Here is a 7,862-nt window from a genome sequence, read left to right as displayed (position 1 = left end):
AATTTATTTGATAGAGAGATCCCAAGTAGGCAGAGAGGCAGGCAGCGAGAGGAGGAAGCAGGCTCCCCTCAGAGCAGAGAGCCTGGTGTGGGGCTCTATCCCAGAACCCTGGGATCCTGACCTGAGCTGAAGGCAGAGGCTTTAACCCACTGAGCCACCCAGGAGCCCCATGACTTTTTCTTCCATAACTGAAAGCTTGTCTCTCCCACTCCCCTTCACTCATTTTGTCCCTGTCCTATCCAGCAACCATCAGTTTGTTTTCTGTAACTTTTTGTAAAGATTTATTTGACAGAGAGATGGCGAGGGAGGGAATGCAAGCAGGGGGAGGGGGAGAGGGAGAAGCAGTCTTCCCGCTGAGGAGGGAGCCCCAGGCAGGGCTGGATCCCGGGACCCTGGAATCATGACTGAGCCGAAGGCAGGTGCTTAATGACTGAGCCGCCCAGACGCCCCAGTTTGTTCTCTATCTTTACGGGTCCAGTTATGCTTTTTGTTTATTCGTTCGTTGTTTTTTAGATTCCACATATGAATGAACTCATACACAGGTTTCTTAAACTTTATTGCCAGAGGAATGCACACTACTTATGCTCCTATTCAAATCTGACTCATCTGTCAAGACCCTTCCAGTAGAAGGCAAGTCTAAAGATATCTGAAAGGCTGTCTCCAATCCAAGGGAGTACTGGTTGGTGCAAGAAGGCCCATGCTCCAGTGTTTCTTTGCCTGCTTTAGCATTGGGAGCTCTAGCCCTGTTCCAATCTGCTCAGGCGTGAGATTATGAGGACCTTGAAGTCCAGGTATATGGAAAGCATGAGGAAGGAAATATGTGCATGTTGAACAGTTGAGCAGAATTCTTACTCCCTACGCAGCTCTTTCAAAATCTTCAGTTTTCAAGCTAGCTCAACTGTTATCTCCTCCAAGAAGGCTTCACTGAATAGAATCTCAGTCTTGATTAATAGTTGCCTCAGGGGGCGCCTGGGTGGCTCAGTGGGTTAAGCCGCTGCCTTCGGCTCAGGTCATGGTCTCGGAGTCCTGGGATCGAGTCCCGCATCGGGCTCTCTGCTCAGCGGAGAGCCTGCTTCCCTCTCTCTCTCTCTGCCTGCCTCTCCATCTACTTGTGATTTCTCTCTGTCAAATAAATTAAAAAAAAAAAAATAGTTGCCTCAGCATTTTAATCCTACCCATTGCTCTTACCATCTCAGGTAGCTAATAATAGTTGATCATCAGTTTTTCCACTATACTGAGGTTCTGCAGGACTCTGCGTTCATTTTTATCTTTTCTTTATTCAGGTAGTCCTTACTTAGCTATACCCTTCACCAACCGAAAATCCGCGACAGTCGAATCCATTTTCTGTTGGTTTTATTAATTACCAATGATTGTTCCCTCTGGTGTTTACTGCTCTCCTCCCAGCGCCGGAGGCTTGGGGACTTGAATTCCCCCAGGTGTATTCCCTCCTCCTTGGTTCCGCCTACCTAAACACACTGCTTCTTCTGTTTTTAACCTCCTTTTCTTTCTTATTGGTTCTCTTCGTCTCCCAGAGTTGGCGCTGAGGGCTGTTGATTGGCTTTCCCGAACGCCTATTGAGGCCACCCTCATACCACGTGGCATTCCTAGTGCTAATTGGGTAATTCCTCTAGCTCGTTTATCAAAGATTGACGATTGATTGGCTGCTCGGAGGCTTGAGGAGACGGGCGTGCTCGCCTTTAGCCCCGCCCCAGTCCCCCTGCCTGGCGGGGCAGGCGTTTCAGTCGCGGGCGGCTGCGGAGCTGCTTGGAGATTCAGCTCACTTTTCAGGCTCGCCGTTGGACTCATTCTCTTGGCCCCGCCAAACAGACGGGGGGAACGGTCCCGACTGCGGGGCCATGGCAGTAGCCTCCTCGTCCTTCGCTGCCGCTAGTTCCGCCGAGTCGCCTGCTTCTGCGCGAGAGACCCCCACCACCTCCGCGGGCTAAGAGCCTCAGCCGCCTCGGAGCTGTGAGGACTACTATGCTCCCACTTTGCTGCTGCCTCCGCCTCCCGCCCGCGCAGACACCCCTCTGGCTGCTCAGTCCCGCCTCAGGTAACGCCGAGAGAGCGCATAGGGCACAAACCCCGGGCGCCCCGGCCCGCGCGCCCGGGCGCACGGCTCCTCCACTGCCGCGGCTCCAGAGCATTGGCACTAGGGTCTCTCAGCACCGACAGGACCTCTTTGCTTCCCAGGATCCTCTGAGGGGCTGGGGATACTCCTCGATCCGTTTTCCTTCCCTTTTCACTTTCTTCAGGGTCCCGGGACAGCTCCCATCCCTACCTCCGCTTCCTCGCCTCAGAGGCCGGGAAAGCTTTAGAAGTTCCTTGGTAGCAGGGACCCGGTCCTTGAGTCCTCTCAGGGGCTTTTCTCACTTCAGAGACTCAGGAAGAACTCTTGCTTCAGAGACCTCCAAATCCGCACTGAGAACCTTCCTCGTCCCTCAGAGATCAGGACTCCCTCACTTTACTTCCCTCAAACATACTTTTCCCTGGGAACTTTCCCTTTTTACGTTGGAAAGTACTCTGCCCGCCCCCGCCCCAAGACAGTACTGCCTCCCCCTCTTTTCTCTTTTCTTTCATCCTTATTCTCCCCATCCTTCCCTTTCGCTCTTCTTTTTATCCTACACTTGGAAGATTCTGGACTAACCCAGTATTTAGATTTAGCTAGACACGAAACTCATGTTTGTTTGATTTAAAGACATTTCCGTTTACAACTCTGAGAAAACCTTGCTGAAGAATTTGGACTTTATTCCGTAGGTATGGGGAGCCACCGAGGGTTTTGTAAGCAAGGGGTTGTCGGTATGACTGATTAGCTCTGGTGAGCATGTGAAGGAAGAATTGAAAGTGAAGACAGTGTGGAGGCAGAAAGCCTAGGTAGGCAGGCAACCACTGTGCTAATCCAGGCCAGAGGGGATGAACTGGAATAGTGGGAGGAAAATGAAGAGAATGACATGCACTTCTAGGACGTTTAAATTCCATGAGGTTTCCAGAGTTGGGAGCGGTAGTGGGAGGTTTCTGACTCCGCCGCTGGGCTGCACTGGTAGTGTTAATTGTAACACGGAACATGAAGAAGCATTAAAAAAAAAAAAAAAGATTTTATTTTTTAATTTAAAATATTTTATTTATTTATTTGACAGAGATTACAAGTAGGCAGAGAGAGAGGGGAAACAGGCTCCCTGCCAAGCAGAGAGCTCAGTGCGGAACTCCATCCCAGAACCCTGAGATCATGACCCCAGTGGAAGGCAGAGGCTTAACCTACTGAGCCACCCAGGCGCCCAAGATTTTATTTATTTATTTGACAGAGAGAGAGATCACAAGTAGGCAGAGAGGCAGAGAGAGAGAGAGAGAGAAGCAGGCTCCCCGCTGAGCAGGGAGCCCAGGACCCTGGGATCATGACCTGAGCCGAAGGCAGGGGCTTAACCCACTGAGCCACCCAGGTGCCCCTGAAGAAGCAGTTTGGAGGGAAGGCCATGAATTTTGTTTTGGATAAGTTTAATTTGAGGTGCTTTTCAGATATTACTGTGGTTTGCTGGAAATTTGGGTCTGAAAATTGGGAGAGAGGTTGGAACTGAATACATAAACTTGAGGGCACCTGGGTGGCTCAGGTGTTTGAGCAACTGCCTCCGGCTCAGGTTATAATCCTGGAGTCTGAGAATCAAGTCCTGCGTCAGGCTCGTTGCTCTGTGGGGAACCTACTTCTTGCTCTCACCCTCTCTGGTCTTGTGCTCTGTCACACCCTCTCTCAAGTAAAATACAATCTTAAAAAAATGAATATGTAAATTTGAGGGTCAAGAGAGAATATAACAGGGATATATTTGAAGACTTAGTATGGGATGGTAATACTGAAAGAAGAGACGAAAAGGGTTATGGACCAGAAGGAACATCATTGTTTGAAGGGTAATAGACATGGAGAAAGAGAGGTTGAAGGAATGGGACAAGAATAAGAACAGAATAGTATTATAATAGAGACCAAAGGAAGAAGGGTTTCAAGATGGGAGGGGATGACCGTCACTGTCAGGTGCTGCAAAGCTCAAGTAGAATGAGGATTAGAAGGAAACCACTGAATTTGGCAATTAGGAGATCACTTGTTTCCTCTAAAAGACACTTTGACTTGTGCAATGGTGGAAATGCAAGCAATAGATCATGATGGATTGAGGAACAAATAGGAGGCAGTGAGTAAAATTACTCTTTCAGCAAGTGTGGTTGTGAAAGAGAGCTGATGGTAACATTTTTATTGAGAATATATTCTATGTCAGGGACTGTAAAGATGCTTTATAGATCCCAACAGCCTTGTGGTGTAGGTATCAGTATTCCTCTTTTACAACTGGGAAGACTGCAGGCAAGAACATGAACTTTCCACTATGGCACTTTTTTTTTTTTAAGATTTTATTTATTTATTTGACAGACCGAGATCACAAGCAGGCAGACAGGGAGGCAGAGAGAGGGAGAGGAGGAAACAGGCTCCCCGCAGAGCAGAGAGCCTGACTCGGGACTCGATCCCAGGACCCTGAGATCATGACCTGAGCCGAAGGCAGTGGCTCAACCCACTGAGCCACCCAGGTGCCCCCCCCTTTTATTTTTATTTATTTATTTATTTATTTATTTATTTATTTATTTTTTAAAGATTTTATTTATTTATTTGTCATAGAGAGAGAAGCGAGAGCAATCATAGGCAGACAGAGTGGCAGGCAGAGGCAGAGGGAGAAGCAGGCTCCCCGCCAAGCAAGGAGCCCGATGTGGGACTCGATCCCAGGACGCTGGGATCATGACCTGAGCCGAAGGCAGCAGCTTAACCCACTGAGCCACCCAGGCGTCCCCCCCCACCCCCTTTTTAAAGTATCGGTGAAACAGTTTTGTAGGTTGAGGGGAAAATTTACCTAGGAAATATCTTGGGTATTTCATTCCTTTATTTTTTAAAATGATTTTATTTATTTATTTATTTGAGAGAGAGAGAGATAGTGAGAGAGAGCATGAGTAGGGCTCCAGGGCATTTCATTTTTGATACTAAAAGGTTAGAAGTTAAGAAGGATAATGGTGTGGTAGAAGGAAAAGAAGGTGGGGGAATTTGACAGATGGTCTTACTTTCTTGATGTGATTAGTTACCTTTAGAGAGGTCACTTATTTCTGGAGACTGAGGAGCTACAGTGAGTATTAGGGCCATGGAAATCTTCAATGGAAAATGAAAATAGATTAAGAATAAAAAAAAGATTGCTGACCACATTGTGGGCCCAGTAAAAGTTAGATATAATATGTTTGTAAGGGGCCCAGTAGCATGGATTTTGCATTATTCCCAGCAGTTTAGGAGTGGGAGTGCAGAAAAGATAAGGTTGGGTTGATCCAGAATTGGAATATATAAGAAGAGAAGATAAGATGGAGAGTAACTGTACAGTGCTAGTGATATTGTGGGAGTTATGGTGGAGTCTGAGAGTCCAAGCTGGGGTTTTAAGAAGGAAATTCTTCAGAAGGCCCAGTATACTTGGAGAATAAGGAGACAACCAGAAATGTGGTTGAGGGGTACCTGGGTGGCTCAGTTGTTAAAAGTCTGCCTTAGGCTCAGGTCATGATCCCAGGGTCCTGGGATGGAGCCCTGCATCAGATCAGACTCCCTGCTCAGTGGGAAACCTGTCTCTCCTCCTCTGATTCCCACCCCCAACCCACTTGTGTTCCCTCTCTCACTGTGTCTCCCTCTGTCAAATAAATAAATAAATTCTTTCAAAAACAAATGTGGTTGAAGACCAGGTTCTTTAAGAAATACAGAATGGGGGCACCTGGATGGCTCAGTGGGTTGAGCCTCTGCCTTTGGCTTGGGTCATGATCTTGGGGGTCCTGGGATCGAGTCCCACATCGGGCTCTCTGCTTGGTGGGGAGCTTGCTCCCCCCACCCTTCTCTTTGCCTGCCTCTCTGCCTGCTTGTGACCTCTCTGTCAAATAAATAAATAAAAGCTTAAAAAAAAAAAAAGAAATACAGAATGGGAGGGGTGCCTTGCTGGCTTAGTCAGAGGAGGAGTGTGCGGCTGTTGAGGTTGTAATTTTGAGCCCCACAATTGGTGTAGAGATTTCTAAAAAATATATAATAATAAAGAAATACAGAATGGGACAGCTGAGAGTTTGTTATTTCAAGATTTGAAAAAAACAGGGTATAGGGGTGCTTGTGTGGCTTAGTTGGTTAAGCGTTTGCTTTTGTCTCAAGTCATGATCCCAGGGTCCTGGGATTGAGCCCAGCATCTAGCTCCCTGCTCAGCAGAGAGCCTGTTCTCCCTCTCCAGTTCCCCCTGCTTGTGCTCTCTCTCTGTCAGATAAATAAAATCTTAAACAAACAAACAAAAAACCTCCAAAAGCTCTAAGATATAACTATTATAATGCTGTTGAAGGGGAATGGAAGTATAGGTTATTGAATTAGTGGGAGGTTGTGGGGGGCTGTGAAGTGTGCTGAATATGTCAATTGTATGGATATCATAATTGTCTAGTATGACAGCAGGAAATGGAAAAGAGGAGATAGTGGGTTCTATAGGTGGGGCTGCTCAGACCTGAGGGACCCAGGATTGAATTAGAGGTTCTTTATTACTTGTTAGAAAGTAGTACTGGGGGACACCTGGGTGGCTCAGTCGGTTAGGCGCCTGCCTCCAGCTCAGGTCACAATCCCAGAGTCATGGGATCAAATCTCTCATCAGGCTCCTTGCTCAGCATGGAGCCTGCCGCTTCCCCTGCTTGTGCTCTCTCATGCTCTTGCCCTCTGACAAATTAGAAAAAAGAATGTAGTACTAGGTGATACAGATGTTTGCGTGAATTAATGTCAAGTTCCTGTGCCCTGGATCTATGATATCTTACTCTCTCATACAGATATATATTTGGGACGGTCTCAAACAAAAATCTTTTGAGATTTGGTATATGGTAGGCCTATTTAATTCTGTTTAAAAGTGTATATATGTTGAGAGACTAAGCTAAGGACTCTTTACCCCAGAATCCCCAGTAACATTTTATGCTTATGTTAATTTTTTTATTAATGTTTTATTTATTTGTCAGAAAGAGAGAGCACACACACAAGCAGGGGGATGGTGGCAGGCAGAGGGAAAAGCAGGCTCCGTGTTGAGCAAGAAGCCTGATGTGGGACTCATCCCAGGACCCTGAGATCATGACCTGAATCGAAGGGAGAGTCTTAACTGACTGAGCCACCTAGGCATCCCTGTGCTTATGTTAATTGTGAAAGGAAAATTGCATATTTACATGTACTCATTCCCTGGTTTACTTAGAGTAGAAAGCTGACTTAATCTTTTTTCCCTGTGTGGAAGTGTTTATAGATATATTCTTAGTGTTGTACACTTCATTGCTCAGCAAAATGAACATCGCATTGGAATTTGAAATCTATGATAAGGGCCTTTATGAGCATTTCATCTTCTTCCAGTAAATGAAGCCCAATTATTACAATGTATAGTGTGGGTGATGCTGAATGTTTTGGACCAACAATGGGTATTATACTATTTTCAAGTCATCATATGGATGACTTCAGTGTGTCTCATTAGTATTGTTTTTGCTAGTACTCAGAGTGGGTGATTTTTTCAGTTAGAGGCCTACTTGTGATAATTTAAAAAAATTTTTAATTGGTTTTCTAAAAAAGATTTTATTTATTTATTTGACAGAGAGAGGGAAAGCGGGAGAGTGCAAACAGGGAGTGGCAGAGGAGAGAGATAAACAGTCTCCTCCATGGAGTGAGGAGACCTACTCGGGGCTCGATCCTAGGACCCTGAGATCATGACCTGAGCCAGAGGCAGACATTTAAATGACTGAGCCAACTAGGCACCTTCCTTTCTTTCTTTCTTTCTTTCTTTCTTTCTTTCTTTCTTTCTTTCTTTCTTTCTTTCTTT

General features: G+C 46.2%; 1 protein-coding gene across 1 annotated transcript in view; it reads left to right on the top strand.

Annotated features, from left to right (window-relative positions):
- The first annotated feature begins 1,694 nt into the window (after positions 1–1,694).
- Positions 1,695–7,862, top strand: part of TESK2 (testis associated actin remodelling kinase 2) — a 133,137-nt gene continuing 126,969 nt past the window's right edge. The window contains exon 1 of the mRNA XM_059374567.1: positions 1,695–2,053. The gene's annotated coding sequence lies outside the window, so the exon portion shown is untranslated. The remainder of the gene's footprint in view (positions 2,054–7,862) is intronic.

This window comes from Mustela nigripes, chromosome 14, assembly GCF_022355385.1.
Source record: "Mustela nigripes isolate SB6536 chromosome 14, MUSNIG.SB6536, whole genome shotgun sequence".
In the NCBI taxonomy this organism is placed as follows: Eukaryota; Metazoa; Chordata; class Mammalia; order Carnivora; family Mustelidae; genus Mustela; species Mustela nigripes.
The sequence above is the reverse complement of the archived record's forward strand: the minus strand, read 5'-3'. Positions and strand labels throughout refer to the sequence as shown.